The following is a 14,288-nucleotide window of genomic DNA, read 5'->3' on the forward strand; positions in this document are numbered from 1 at the left end:
AGGTCTACAAAACAGGCAGGACAGGATCAAGGAAGGCTTTACATAGCACAGGTAAGGAATGCCATGCACACAGCATCTTAGAGGACGCACCCAAGTCTACTAGGAATAGAAGAGAGGGGAAAGTACGGCTGTGGAGAGTAGCTGAACAAGGCATGGGTTGTCTGAGAACACTGAGGATCTGGAAGGGTAAGGGGATGGGGGCTGTGCCCGAAGGTGAGGCTGGGTTAGATTCTAAAGAGCCTGTTGACCATGCTGAAAATTCAGTTCATTCTAAGGGCTCCAGGGAGCTATCCCAGGTCCTTGAGCAGGAGAGCAGCATGGCCAAAGTATACTTAGAGAAACAACTAGGGACCCAGAGAGAGTCCAACCTAGAGGTAGGAAAACTAGATCTGACGAGTGCAGAGCTGGGCGCCCTATCCAGGGACAGTGGCTGAGGAAGAAAAGAGGACGAGTCCCAATGCCACGATGACTTTAAACAATATTTCTTAGTGTTTTTAGTGCCAGGTACAACCTGATGACTAAGTGCTGGCCAATTCCTACCTCAGGATGTGTTAGTATTGTGGGTGTATATGACAAGTGTTGGGTTTGACCTCTGGAAATGTCCTTAAAAGGACATCAAAAGTGTGTCTCATCTTCCTTATCTGCCAAGATTTTTTTAAGCTGGTCCTAGGGTTTGAACTCAGGGCCTGGATGTTGTCCTTCTGCTTTTTTTTTTTTTTTTTTTTTTTTTTGCCAGTCCTGGAGCTTGAACTCAGGGCCTGGGCACTGTTCCTGAGCTCCTTTTGCTCAAGACTAGTGCTCCACCACTTGAGCCACAGTGCCACTTCTGGCTTTTTCTATGTATCTGGTATTGAGGAATCAAACTTAGGGCTTCATGCATGCAAGGCAAGCACTCTATCACTAAACCAGATTCCCAGCCCAGTCCCTCAGCTTTTGTGCTCAAAGCTAGCACTACCACTTTGAGCCACAGCTCCATTTCCTGCCTTTTGCTGGTTAACTGGAGATAAGAGTCTCAGGGACTTACCTGACCAGGGTGGCTTTGAACCATGATTCTCAGATCTCAGCCTCCTGAGTAGCTAGGATTACAGGTGTGAGCCACTGGTACCTGACTTCTGCCAAGATTCTTCTGGAACTCAAATATGATGCTAGGAAGTTGTGCTCTTACCATCTAGGGACCATCTTGGATTACAACAATGAAATGGAACAAGGTGGATTCCTGAAAAACCTTGTGAAGTTACCATAGCAGCCCTGGCCCGTCTGCTTATTTCCACACTTATGTGAAAGGGAAATAAATAAACTTTTCTGTTATTTGAGCCACTGTTATTTTGGAGTTGTTTTTAATGCTGTTTTACATTTTTCCCTTCCAAAGGTAAAAAAAAAAATGAGTTTCCCAGTTCTCTCTGAGTTTTGTAGGGGCAAGTCTGGATTCTCTCATAGCTTCTCCTGGGGAGTGAGTCAGACCTCTCTCTCCTGGGAAGAGCTGGGGCTCTCCCATCCCCTCCCAGCTGGAAGCAGGAGCAGAGAGGCCACTGGTAAGGATGCAGATGTTGCCCTGGAGCCAAGCTGGACCAGCTTCCTCCAGACACATCCCTCCCTCTCCAGCTCTCATCTTCTCCCAGGGAGCACAGGAAGGAAACTGGGTTGGGGGCAAGAGGTGCAGAGGGGAGCCAGATTAGTTCCTCTTATGGTTGGATTCCCAGGGGTAGAGGAGCCAGAAAGTCTAGCAGAGTCTTCAGCAGACAGACAGTGGACCTCCAGCTGGCCCCTGAGGCCTCAGGCTCCTCTGTGAGTCAAGGAACACTTGGCTGCTTCTTCAGAAATCATCTTGACTTCAGCTCTCCTCCTCTCAAAGAGTGGGGCCTCAAGTCTAGAACCCAAGAGGGCTCTAGGTCTTAAGGGAGCCCACTGTAGATGTAATGAGGTAGATGGGAGGGCATGGGCAGGCATGGAGGTGGAGTTGGGTATGCAAGCCGACATCTGCAATTGGACTCTAGCTAGCCAGCACGTAACTCACGTCAGGAAAGCTTCGGGGAGTCCAGTTCCCTCAGTGAGTCAAATGCTGTTGATGACACCCAGGACCTGAATCACCTCTGAATCTTTTTCCTAGGAACTTTCAGAGTTCCTTATAATCTATGTTCACATAGCATAGTGTCTGGGCCCATCCACACTCTTGTGATCTGTATGATCCTCAGCCTAAGAGGTTAGTTAATATTTGCCCCATTCTATTAATGAGAATAATGCAGCACAGACAGCTTAAGTAACTTGCTTCAGGTTACCCAGCCAGTCAGTGAGAGGTGGAAATTAAACACTAGTCATGTGAATCCAAAGACCAGGTTGGGAGGCCTAGACATGAGGTCCCAGATGGTAGATTCCATAAGATGATCCTAGGCCTAGGCCAGACTTCAAAGGAGGGACCAGCCTTCAGCATCCTTCCTCCCCACACACCTGCTTCTCCTCCACTTCACTGCTCCTTCCTTCCTTCCTTCCTTCCTTCCTTCCTTCCTTCCTTCCTTCCTTCCTTCCTTCCTCATTTCTTCTCTCTTCTTCCCTCTTCCTCTCTCCCTTCCTCTATCTCCTCCTTCCTTCCCTCTACCTTCCTTTTTTTCTTTCTCTTTCCTTATCTTCTTTCTTTCTTTCTTTCTTTCTTCCTTATTCCTTTTTCTTTTTCTCTCCTCTCTCTCTCTCTCCCTCTCTTTCCTTTTTGAGACAGGATCTCTCTGTAGAGCCCAGGCTGCCTACAACTCAGTCCCCCCTGCCTCAGTTTCCCAAACCACCACACCCAATTCAGTGTATATGTGTATGCATACATATATATATGTATATGTATGTTTTAATTTAAACATTTCAAATGAAGTATTGTGTCATTACCTTAAATAGAAAGATAACTTCTATAAGTCAATTAATTTATAGCTGGATATTGCCAGGGAACAGCGAGAGGGAAGGCCTGCTCTCTTTTCCTTAAAAGGAAATTGCAAGTGTGAGTGAGGTGTAAGAGACATCCTAACTCCTTAGGGGATGGAAAGAGGCCTAGGAAGAGGAGTTTCCTCACCCCATGAGTCAATTGTTATTAAAGGCTATGTTTGAGTTCAGCAAAATTGACCTCCAACGCTGTTGTCTGGGTCTGTTTTCCATTGCTATCCCAGAATACTCGAAACTGAGTGATTTATGAAGGAGAGAAGTGTGTTTTGGCCCACAGTTCTTCAGGCCAGGAAGTCCAGGAGCACGGGTGTGGGCATCTGCTTGGCTTCTGGTGAGGGCCTCATGCTGTGTCGTGAATGGTGGGAAAGTGGAGGGGAAAGTGGAAGGGAGTGCATGAAGCAAAGCTGGAGCAGGCAGCCCTGCTGGCTCAGAGGAACAAATCCAGTACCGACAGTGAGAATGCGCTGGCTCCTGTGAGGACTCAGTCCTGCATTAATCTTTCTGGTGAGACAGGGATTCGGAGGATCATGGTTTGAGGCTAGCCCAAGCAAAAAGTTAGCAAGATCCCATCTCTACTAACAAACTTGGCATGGTGGCACATATCTGTCATTCTAACTACTTGGGCGTCCATGTAGTCCTGGCTGGCCTACAACTTGCAATCATCCTGCCTCAGCCTCCTAAATGCTGGGATTATAGGCATATACCTCCATGCCCAACTTAATGTGTGTGTGTGGGGGGGGGGGGTGGGTGTCCAGTCCTGCTTGGGACTCAGGGCCTGAGTGCTGTCCCTGGCTTCTTTTTGCTCAAGGATAGCACTTTCCCACTTGAGCCACAGCGCCACTTCCAGCTTTTTCTGCTTTATGTGGTGCTGAGGAATTAAACCCAGGGCTTCATGCATGCCAGGCAAGCACTCTACCACTAAGCCACACTCCCAGCCTATGTGTGTGTTTTAATTTAAGTATGTTTTCGTGCCAGTACTGAGTCTTGAACTCACAACCTCATTCTCTCCTTAGCTTATTTGCTCAAAGCTGGTGCTCTACCACTTGCTTCACATCTCCTCTTCCTAAATACTTTAAATTAAAATGTTTAAATTAGAATACAGCATTACAGTCTCAAGCTGGCTCAGGCAAAAAGGTAAGACCCTATCCTCACACTGACTAAAGCAAAAAGGGCTATGGTGCGACTCAAGTGACAGGGCACCCACCTAGCAAATGTGAGGACCTGAGTTCAAAGCTCAGTAGTGCCAAGGGAAAAAGAAAGAAGGAAGGAAAGAAGGAAGGAAGGAAGGAAGGGAAGAAAGAGAAAAAAAGGAAATAAGAAGAGAGAAAGAAAGACAGGAAAGACTGACTTCTTAGCTTTGACATCAGTTTTTATAATTACCTAACAGATTTTTTAAGTATGTGGAGCTCAGAGCCTTATAAGGACACAAAGCAACATTTCTTAAGTGGCTGAGAAACCTCAGCATTAGTGGAGGGCTTCAGAGACCCCCTGAGGGTATCTCCCAGGCTACCCCACCAAATCCTCAGCAAATCCATAAGCATCCTCCCAGGAGTCACCCCACCTTCCAATAGCAGAATACAGGGAGGTGCAGCAAGACTGGGGTACCAGTCAGCTTGGAGTGTGGTCTTTGCCCTCAAAACACAGTTCATCTTCCATTGAGCCTCTCCCTTTCTGATTCCAGCTCTTACCACCATGCGGGTCCTTGTGGATGCTTAGGGGAAGGAAAGAAGGTCAAACTGGTCAGAGTCCAGGGTCTGAGACAGCTAGCTGTCTTCTTGCATCACACACAGGGGCCTCCATTCCTGGCCTGCACAGACACCAGGTAGGCACCATCTGGGACTTCCTCCTGTGCCTTGCAGCTCCCTGACAGTTCAGGTCAAGAGAGCAATGTTCCCAGGCCTCTGGCTGGCCGGCCCTGTGCACCTCAGGGCTGACTCCTGCAACCACAGATAGACCTGTAAGGAGCTGGGCCTGGAGCTCTTGCCTAGCAGGCACAATCCCTAGCACTACAAAACAAGACCAAAACAACAATAGGGAGATTTTTCTGATAAGTATAGTAAAAACAGATAGACACTTCGTATCGGCTCTGAGCCTGGTTGCTCTTTAATTGAGACCCATTCTCTCTCTATATTCAGGAGTATGGTCTAGCAGTGAAGCACATTATCTTTGCCTTAATTTAAATGATATGTGTGCATATATATGTGTATGTATGTAGATATAGATATCCATTCAGGTAGGTCTGTACATATATTTTATATACATATACACTACATCCATCCATACACGTGTATCTATGTATATAGGGCAGAAAATATAAATTAGCGTAAATAAAAACAAAAGGCTCATCACTCAAGCTCAGCACTCAGAGAAAACTCTATTAAATGTTTTATAATACATCCTTTTAGATGTTTGTCTTTGTCTGAACTGTTTTTCCTTATGAAGTAGGATTATAAACAGGGGTAGTGGCATATTCCTGTCATCCCAACACTCAGGACAAAGCTGGTAAGTTCAAGAATAGCTTAGGCAACCTAGCAAGACACTGTCTCAAAAATAAAGTAGAGGAGTCACTTTTATTTTGTAGCATGCCTTTTTTTCATTTAATCACACTTTTGGAATATCTTCTTTTTTTTTTTTATAACAGTAGTGGAAATTCTACAGTGCTCAAAGTATAGTCTAGGGACCCTTATCATTACCTGGACCCTTGTTAAAAATATGCAAAGTTAGCCAGTCATCAATGGTTCACGCCTGTCATCGTAGCTACTCAGGAGGCTGAGATCTGAGAATTGTAGTTCAAAACCAGCTCAGGCAGGAAAGTCTGTGTGACTCTTATCTCCACTAATGTACAAAAAAAAAAAAACAGAGGAAGAGCTCATGTGGCAGAATGCTAGACTTGAGTAAAAAGAAGCTCTGGGACAGTGCCTAGGTGCTGAGTTCAAACCCTAGGACCGGTGTGCACACACACACACACACGAAGTTTAGGTCTCATTCCAGACCCAGTAAGTTTGAATCTGCATTTTAACAAGATCCCTGGGGGAATTCTGGTATACATTCAAGTCTGAGAATATGGCTGGTCAGTGCCATTTTCAGTGGTCATGTGCTCAGGGAATACCTGCCTCGACACAACCAAATGTTTCTCTTTAAACTCACCCACAGCTGAGCATTCAGATTGTATCTAACGGGTTTTCCAGCATTGGCAATACAGTGTTGAGTATCTTCATGCATATTTGTTGCTTGCTATGCTTAGAAGTAGAATTTCTGGATCAAAGGGTTTTGATGCTTGCTGTCAAAGTGCCCTGCTGAAGGGTTCACTTTGGCTTATGTCACCCACACATGACACCCTTGTGTGTGCTCACCATGTCTCAGGACTGGCTCTGGACATGTTTCCTTGGTTATCAACTGGTCCGGTTGAGCATTTTTCCCTGTGACTCCTATTGGCCATTGCATTTCTTCTGGCTGTGCATCTGCCAGAGTCTTTTATACCCCAGGCCCACCAAGACAGTGAGAGATGTTGGCAGGGAGGGCAGCCGGAGGGTGGCCAGAGCCCAGCCCTGGTGCAGAGCCCTGTGCACAGTGGACACTCATGTTGTTCCCTGGCTCAGCCACAGAGAGCCTGGGCCAAAACTCAGACTGAGCCTTGGGCAGAGTCCAGACCCTCAGAATAAGTGGCCATCCTAGGCCCTGCCTCCTGGCCTGGTGAGGCCTGGGTGCCCACTGCCACCCAGGATGGTGCTTGTGGGTGTGGCCAGGCCACCCGGGGCTTCTCTAGGTCAGCCAGGTGTGCTAGGGAGGGGAGAGGGGTAACAGCGAGGACAATTCAGGGAAGTGACTCTGCCTGGGCTCAGCTCCTGTCCTAGCAAGCATGTGAGCCACCCACTGGCCACAGTTGCAAAAGCTGCTGGGGAGGGCAGGAAATGGGGTGCTTACTCAGCACCCTGACTGCACGTGGCTGTATTTACTGCCTCCCTAGGCCTGGTCTTCCTGGAGATCCAGGCTGCCTAGCCAGCAGTGGGGGTAGGGGTGGGGGAAACAGTGTGAGGAGGAAACAAGGGGGACCCCCCCCCCATTTCCCCTGCAAGGCTGCACCTGTGCCCAGCCGGTCTCCGCACCTGTTGCCTGGGGGAGCCTGAGGCCTGCCCTGGGGACTCGGCTGCAGAGCCAGGAGCGGGGCTAGAGCAGGACGAGGGCAGCAGACTTTGGAGCAGGACCTTGCTCTGAGTTGACCATCTCGTGGGTCTCGCTCAACTCCATCCCCATGGTGACAGAGACTTCGTGTGTTATGATATCCCTTTGGCAAACAAGGAAACCTAAGCTCAGAAAATAAGAGGAATAATAGCTTGCCCTAGTGATCGCAATGTAGAGGCACCAGGACCACTGCTCAAATATTTGACACAGGTTGGCTTATTTAAGAATAATTAAGTATAGCCACTCATGGTGGGACACACCTATAATCCCAGCCTTCGGGAGGTTGGGCAGGAAGATCGTAAGTTTGAGGTCAACCTGAGCTATGTAGTGAGTCCTTGTCTCAGCACAAAACAGCAACAGAAAACAATCATAGGTACAACAGTAGCCCTATGTTCCAGAGAGGTCATAAGCCAGTGAGGGACTGCTTCAGTGTCTGATCCCAAAGCTCACACCCTGGACCCTTCTCCATGCCTATGAGACAACCCTTCCAAAGCAAGTGGGGAAGGAATGGGGCCCCCTGTCCCCACTAATGCTCTCATCCCTGGCCACCTGTCCCCCACAGGAGTTGTTCTTCACATGACCCTGGGCCTCTGTCTTGAGTTCTGCCTCCTTCCCGCTGGTCAGGCGTCCTCAGGGACAGTTCCTCAGGTGGGGGTGTCCCCTGGAGCTTTCCTGACTGACTCTGGCCTTGTAAGTCACAAGGGGCCAAGAGGACATTCAAGTCAAGTGTGACAAACATCTGGAAGGGGGAGGGGGCTTCTCCCTGTGCTACCCAGTTACCCTGGCAACAGGAAAGCACCCTCCTGGTGAGCTCTGGAAGGGAAGGTAAAGAAGACTGGGAGGGAGCCGTGCATTTAGGAGCCAGGGGGCTGGGGCCTGGAGGGTGAGAAGGTGGGAGAGTGGAGTGGTCCTAGGCCTCCACCAGCTCAGCCTCACTTGCTTTCACCACCTGTCGGCTCCAGACTACCCCTGGGGCCTTTAGCTGCAGCTGAAACAAGCTGTTAACAGTGGGAGGGTTGGAGGAAGGAAAAAGCTGTTTGGAGTAAGGGTCTCTGCATTTCAGCCTCCAGGTTCCCAGCCAGATTTCCTTCTGTCCCTAATGGGGCTGAGCCAGGCCTTCAGGCCTTTTGCAATCAGGATGGAGTCAATCACCAGCTGTCATGACAAGTTGCATCTCTTTAGGACTGCCCAGAAAGGCCTGGAGCCACAGCCCAGGGGTACCAGGGGCTTAAAAGTATGTGGCAGTGGGCAGCTCCACGATGTGCCAGGAGGAACCAGGCCCCAGAAAGGGGCTCTCTTTGGCCTCACTGCTTCCTTCCAGTACTTGCCTCTTCCCGGCAGTGTCTCCTGGGATCTGGCCTACCTTGGGCTTCAGCCAAGCTGGCTGGTCTCCAGGTGGATTTGGGACAGACAGCTGGGATGTGGTGTTTCCCGCTCTGATAGATGGAGGCTAGAGATGGGGCTGTGATGGGGACGGAGCCTCAGCTGGATGGTGGTGTCAGCTGGCTGAACCGTCTTTGGTGAAAGTTTCCCAGAGACAGGGGTGTCTAAGGATCAAGGCTGGGTAACCTCTGTATCCCTACCTGCTCTCTATCCAGGTCAGGAAACAAATGGCCACTGCCCCTTGAGACCTGAGTGGGTCCCTTTACAAGCAAGCCAGAAGGCCCTGGAACAGCCTGTCTCCTCCTGGATGGCTCACTCGGAACAGCTTTTCTCCCTGGGGTCAGGCCAGCAGGGACTGGGATAGCACCAGACACTGTTGACAGCATCTTCTTTCTTGTCCTGGGGGACTTTGTCATCACTGCCTGGACTCCTGCATTTGTACACATGTAATGTTCAGGACATCCTGTGCTTGGCTCCACATAGCACACGGCATCCCCACTCCCCCGACCCAGCCTCCAGTTTTACCTCAGACCTTCCTTGTCTGGATATCTCTGCTCCATCCTTGGAGGCCTATGGCAAAAGGGAAACTGTCCTTGCCAACCTCCATCACTCCAGGCACAGCCAATCATTTCCTCCCTGGGTTCCCTCCTCCCAAAGCAAGTGGCAGGTACCACGTAACTGAAGCTTCCTGACCCCAACAGTCTCCTACTCCGGAATGTTCCATGGCTCCCGTTGCATGAAGCCAGCCATCTTGTCCTCTTCAGCTCCTTCATCCCCTACGTTGTGCCCGAGTGTTCTCTAGCCCAGCCAAACTTAATCTCTCCATCCTACTGCCCTGCTCAGGATGTCTATTCCCCCCGGAAAGATGACCACAAGCCTGGCGGCTCCCAAAGGGCATGGGAGAAAAGCCCTCTTGGGGGTTCAGGCTCCTTTTCCATCCCCCTTCAGCCTGCCCCAATCTCTAGAGTTGGAATTTTTTGAACTATTCCTACTGTATATTCCATGAATTTGAAGTAACCTATTAGCTGCCAGTCTCCTATGAACTCCTGTGTATGCACATTAACCCAGTGTGTGCCATTATGCACACACACAATGTGTGGGAGGGCCACACATCTTTTCATGAGAAGATAAGAGCAAGCATATGCACAGGTATGGGACGTGTGTGTGTGTGTGTGTGTGTGTGTGTGTGTGTGTGTGTGTGTGTGTGTTGGAAGTGCCTAGGAATAAATGTGCCTGTGCCTGTATGACTATGTGTGCACGTGAGCCCACACATACCTGGCAAAGCACGTGCACACACCTATGTGCAATTGAAGGTTCACACCTGTGAGTCTGGGCTACAGAAAGCAGGCAGTGGTCTCACCCCATGGTGGCTTGGCTCCTGATCTCTAGCCCTCAGCAAACTCCATCCCCTACTATGCTGGCAACCAGGATTGGGAGGGTGCAGGATGTGTCCAATGACCCTCTCTGGACCCCACACATGATCCCTCTTGGGACTTGTGGGGAGCTGGTTATGCTGTGCCCATCGGTAGACGGGGACAGATCCACGTACCCAGTATGTCAGATCTGTGGTGTCCTCTAGGGAGTGACCTTAAGAGGAACAAAGGAGTAGGTTATTTGTGGGGTCAGAGGGGAAGGGGTATGAGGACAGGGTCAACTATGTACACATTGTAGATGGAATGAAATGCAGGCTTAGAGTATAACAAGGAGTTGGGGTGGGAGTGGTGCAGTGGAGCACATCTACAATCCCAGCACTTAAGAAAATGAGGCAGGAGGATTTCTAGCTCTAGGCCAGACTGGACTGCATAGGGCAACCCTGTTGATAACAAACCAATGAACACAAAGTACAGCAAGGACAACTGAGGATAGATGAAGTTAGAACAAAGGAAAGGATAGCCATGTGTCAGAGGTTCGCACCTAGAATCCTTCCTACTCAGGAGGCTGAGACATAGAGGATCACGATTTGAAACCAGCCAAGGAAGAAAAGTCTGAAGAACTGCATCTTCAATTAACCAGAAAACACCTGCACTGGAGGCATGGCTCAGGTAGTAGAATATCAGGAGAACAACCAATAGGAGCAAGCGTTTGGTATCAGTGCAAGCCCTGGTACCAGAAAAGCAAACAAATGAACCCTTATAAAACAAAGGCGGGGGTGAGGGGGAAACTAAGGAAGGCATGCTTCACAAATTTTATGTCTACCAAGATCCAAAGGACAGGCAGGATCTATATCTACCCACTAGAAGGATGGAGGTAGTGGGAAGCAGGACACTGGCCCTGACATCCATTCCTTGTTTGTTTGGGGAGATAGGGTCTTACTATACAGCCCAGACTTGGCTTCCAACTCTAGATCCTATCATTAAAGGTACATGTCACCCCACCTAACTCCTGTTGGCCTTTAGAAATGCCTCTCCCCCATGGTCCTGGTGCTGTTCCTTGGCCTTAGCATACTGAGGGGGCAGCGGGAAGTCTTACAGGCACAGGAGGACTGGCAGGCACACTTCATTTCCTGCTGCCCTCTCCTACCTACCAGTGGCCGACCCAGCCATGCACTCAAAATGTGTTCTGGCTCCTTCTCTGTTGTTCTCCACTTCAGGATAGAAGCCATGGAACCTCCCAGCAGACCACCCCCAACAGGCCAGCCCAGCCCTGCCTAATCTCTGCAGTGCAGCCTGGACCTCCCATCCAGAGAGGTGCTCAGGGGCCAAAGCCAGGCAAGCACCTCTGTGGGCACCCTCCCTCCAGCCAGGTGGTCCTGAGGGCCGATGTCAACAGATGAGAGAGAAGTTTTGGGGGCCACCACTTCTTGCTGAAGTCCCCATAAAGGCTTTGGACTTCTGCCTTTCCTTTCCTGGGGGTTTCCCTTTGTTCTCTAGGGAGTAGCCCATGGGTGAGGATGTAGCAGAGTCCTTGGAGAGAAGATAGAGAAGGAGAGTGCCCCTGCGCCCTGTGCTCCCTCTTCTCTGCCTTCCCTGGGAGGTCTGACCCAGAGGAGCCCAGGACGAGGGGAGGATGTCATTAATCACCATTATTTATTAGTTCTTATGTAATGGGGTGTTATGAATTATGCAACCTTGTACCGGGCACCACTAGGAATACAGAAAACATGGTCTGTAGCAGTCAGAACTTCCCGTGGGGTGAGCAGGTGGGCCCAAAAGTTAACTAGGTGACCTGCAGACCAAGCAAAAGAATGAGGTGCGGGCAGGCTGGGCTCTGGTGAGAGTTAGCTCTATCTTGCTATATGGCTGGAAAAGGGGGGCAAGGAGGAGGATAGTGTGTGGTGGGATGTGGCTCGGCCCTCTCTGGGAGCCCCAGGGTGGGTGGGAACTGGATTTGGAGCCCCTTTTGCCCTCTGCGCCTGGCTCAGCTCAGCTCTGGCTCCAGGGTGGCCTGGGTCACAGCTGGAGTTGTCACAATATTGACCCAAGAGGAGATAACATCCACAGGGCTCGGAGTCACCCGTCAGACAAGGAGGGGGATGTCACCGGAAAAGATCCCGGGCCTCCAGTGGGATCAAACTAAATGGGGCTTTAATAGGTCTCTTCCAGCTCAGATTTCATGGGTAATTGGAAGCAGGTTCTGAGCCGAGCGCAGTGGGCGGCCCTAGTGGCCTGCCAGTGGCCACTGCCTCCAGGAGCCAAGTGGGAGTGAGGTGGGGCCAGGGGGGCCACAGCCATGCACCCCCTATCTCCCACTGCGGCCCACAGCCACAGACATGGGGTTCTGTGTGTCCCAAGTCCAACCTGCACTGGGCCTGCCCCCTACCCTATCTGTCATCCATTCACCCACCCGTCCATCCAGCAAATACATATTAACGCTTTGAATTGGCAACAGCCTTGTAACATAGAAATCCTTCCCTTTTTCTTAAATTAAAAAAAAAATTCCTTTAAGTCAATTCAGCACATCAGTTTACTTCTTGAACTTACAAACAAGAGGGCCAACCAAGGCACAGTGGCTCACTGTTGCGTGCCTAGCTAATTGGAAGGTAGAGACTGGGAGTAATTTAGGGCCAGCCTGGGCAAAAAGTTAACAAGACCCTCATCTCAAAAGCAAGCCAGGCAGAGTGGGGCATGTATGTAATCCCAAGCGACACAGAGGCTTAGGTAGGATGAATCTGAGTCTGAAGCAAGCTCAGTCACAAAATAGGATGTTATCTGAAAAATAACCTGAAGCAAAAAAAAAAAAAAAAAGGCCTGGAGGTGTGACTCCAGTGGTAGAATAATTATCTAGCAAGCATGGGGACCTGAGTTCAAACCCTGGTCCTGCCAGAAAACCAAAGATGAACAGAGTAAAAATTAAAAATAATGGGATTGGGGGCTGGGGATATAGCCTAGTGGCAAGAGTGCCTGCCTCGGATACACGAGGCCCTAGGTTCGATTCCCCAGCACCACATATACAGAAAACGGCCAGAAGCGGCGCTGTGGCTCAAGTGGCAGAGTGCTAGCCTTGAGCGGGAAGAAGCCAGGGACAGTGCTCAGGCCCTGAGTCCAAGGCCCAGGACTGGCCAAAAAAAAAAAAAAAAAATGGGATTGGAAATATAGTACCATTGTAGAATATTTGCCAGCATGAGCTCAATCCATAGTACTACTAAAAAGTAAATACATCATAAAATAAAAGGCAAAAAATTACAAAGCCAACAACAGAAAAAAGGTATGTACTTACTGAAACAAAATTCAAGCTATAAAGCCAGGTGCTGGTGACTCACACCTGTAATCCTAACTACTCAGGAGGCTGAGATCTGAGGATCTCAGTTCAAAGCCAGATCAGGTAGGAAATTCCATGAGACTCTTGTCTCCATTTAATCACCAGAAAACTGGATGTGGCACTGTAGCTTGAAGTGGTATAACACTAGCCTTGAGCAAAAAGAGCTCAGGAACAGCTCCCAGGCCCAGAGTTCAAACCCAATGACTGACAAAAATAAACAAATAGATAAATAAAAAACTGAAAATGTACTACTATCAAGGTATATTAAGTAAGAAGTGAGAATTCATCTCTCCTCCATATACTCATTACTCTTGTCTCCACCTGGCCACCCCAGATGCAATGACCACATGCAATATCCAGGGGCAATGTCTGCCTGTGATTTACTGGACATCTTTCTGGAATAGCCTCAGTGCATCTGGATTACATGCTACTGTTTTCATTCCTCAACACATCACTTACACATCATGTAACTCATAATGTAAACATTATGTGCACATTTCTCATTCCCATTTGAAAGCAAGAAAAACTGGGGTTCTAGAAGGTTCAATGGCTATCCCAGGCTGCACAGCCAAGCCTATTCTCCCAGCCTCTAGCCCCTGTTACAGCCTCTAGCCCCTTCCCTGAGGAGGTAGATGAGATGGGGGAGAGGACTAGAACCCCAGACGTCAGGGGAGATGGAAAAGGGAGCTGGGGAGTGAGTGTAGAGCAGTGGGCCAGGAGGGTTGCAAGGTCCCTTTGGAATGCAGTGGGCTCCTCTCCAGTGTCCTCAGAAGTCTGAGCTATGCTTAGGGGCCTTGGAGCCCTGCAGGCCTGGGCAGAGCCAGGGCTGGGCAGCTGGCAGTGGACGGGTTTTCAAACCAAATTTGGTGAAAGAGGACAAGACTGCCTTTCAGCCTTGGACACCCTGGGCCACGAGCCTTCCTCCCTGACTGTCCCTCCTGAGCCTCCAGCTTCACTTCTTACCTAACACCATGGCCTACGCATGCTGATAGATGCACCCACGCTCTCCCCTGTAGGGCTATTGTCCTTCATCTTCCTGTCATCTGTAGCTGTCTGGCCTCCAGCTCCAGGGAAGTCAAGTCCCAGGAAGCCAGAAACCAGCACCT

This window comes from Perognathus longimembris, chromosome 14 (genome assembly GCF_023159225.1).
Source record: "Perognathus longimembris pacificus isolate PPM17 chromosome 14, ASM2315922v1, whole genome shotgun sequence".
In the NCBI taxonomy this organism is placed as follows: domain Eukaryota; kingdom Metazoa; phylum Chordata; class Mammalia; order Rodentia; family Heteromyidae; genus Perognathus; species Perognathus longimembris.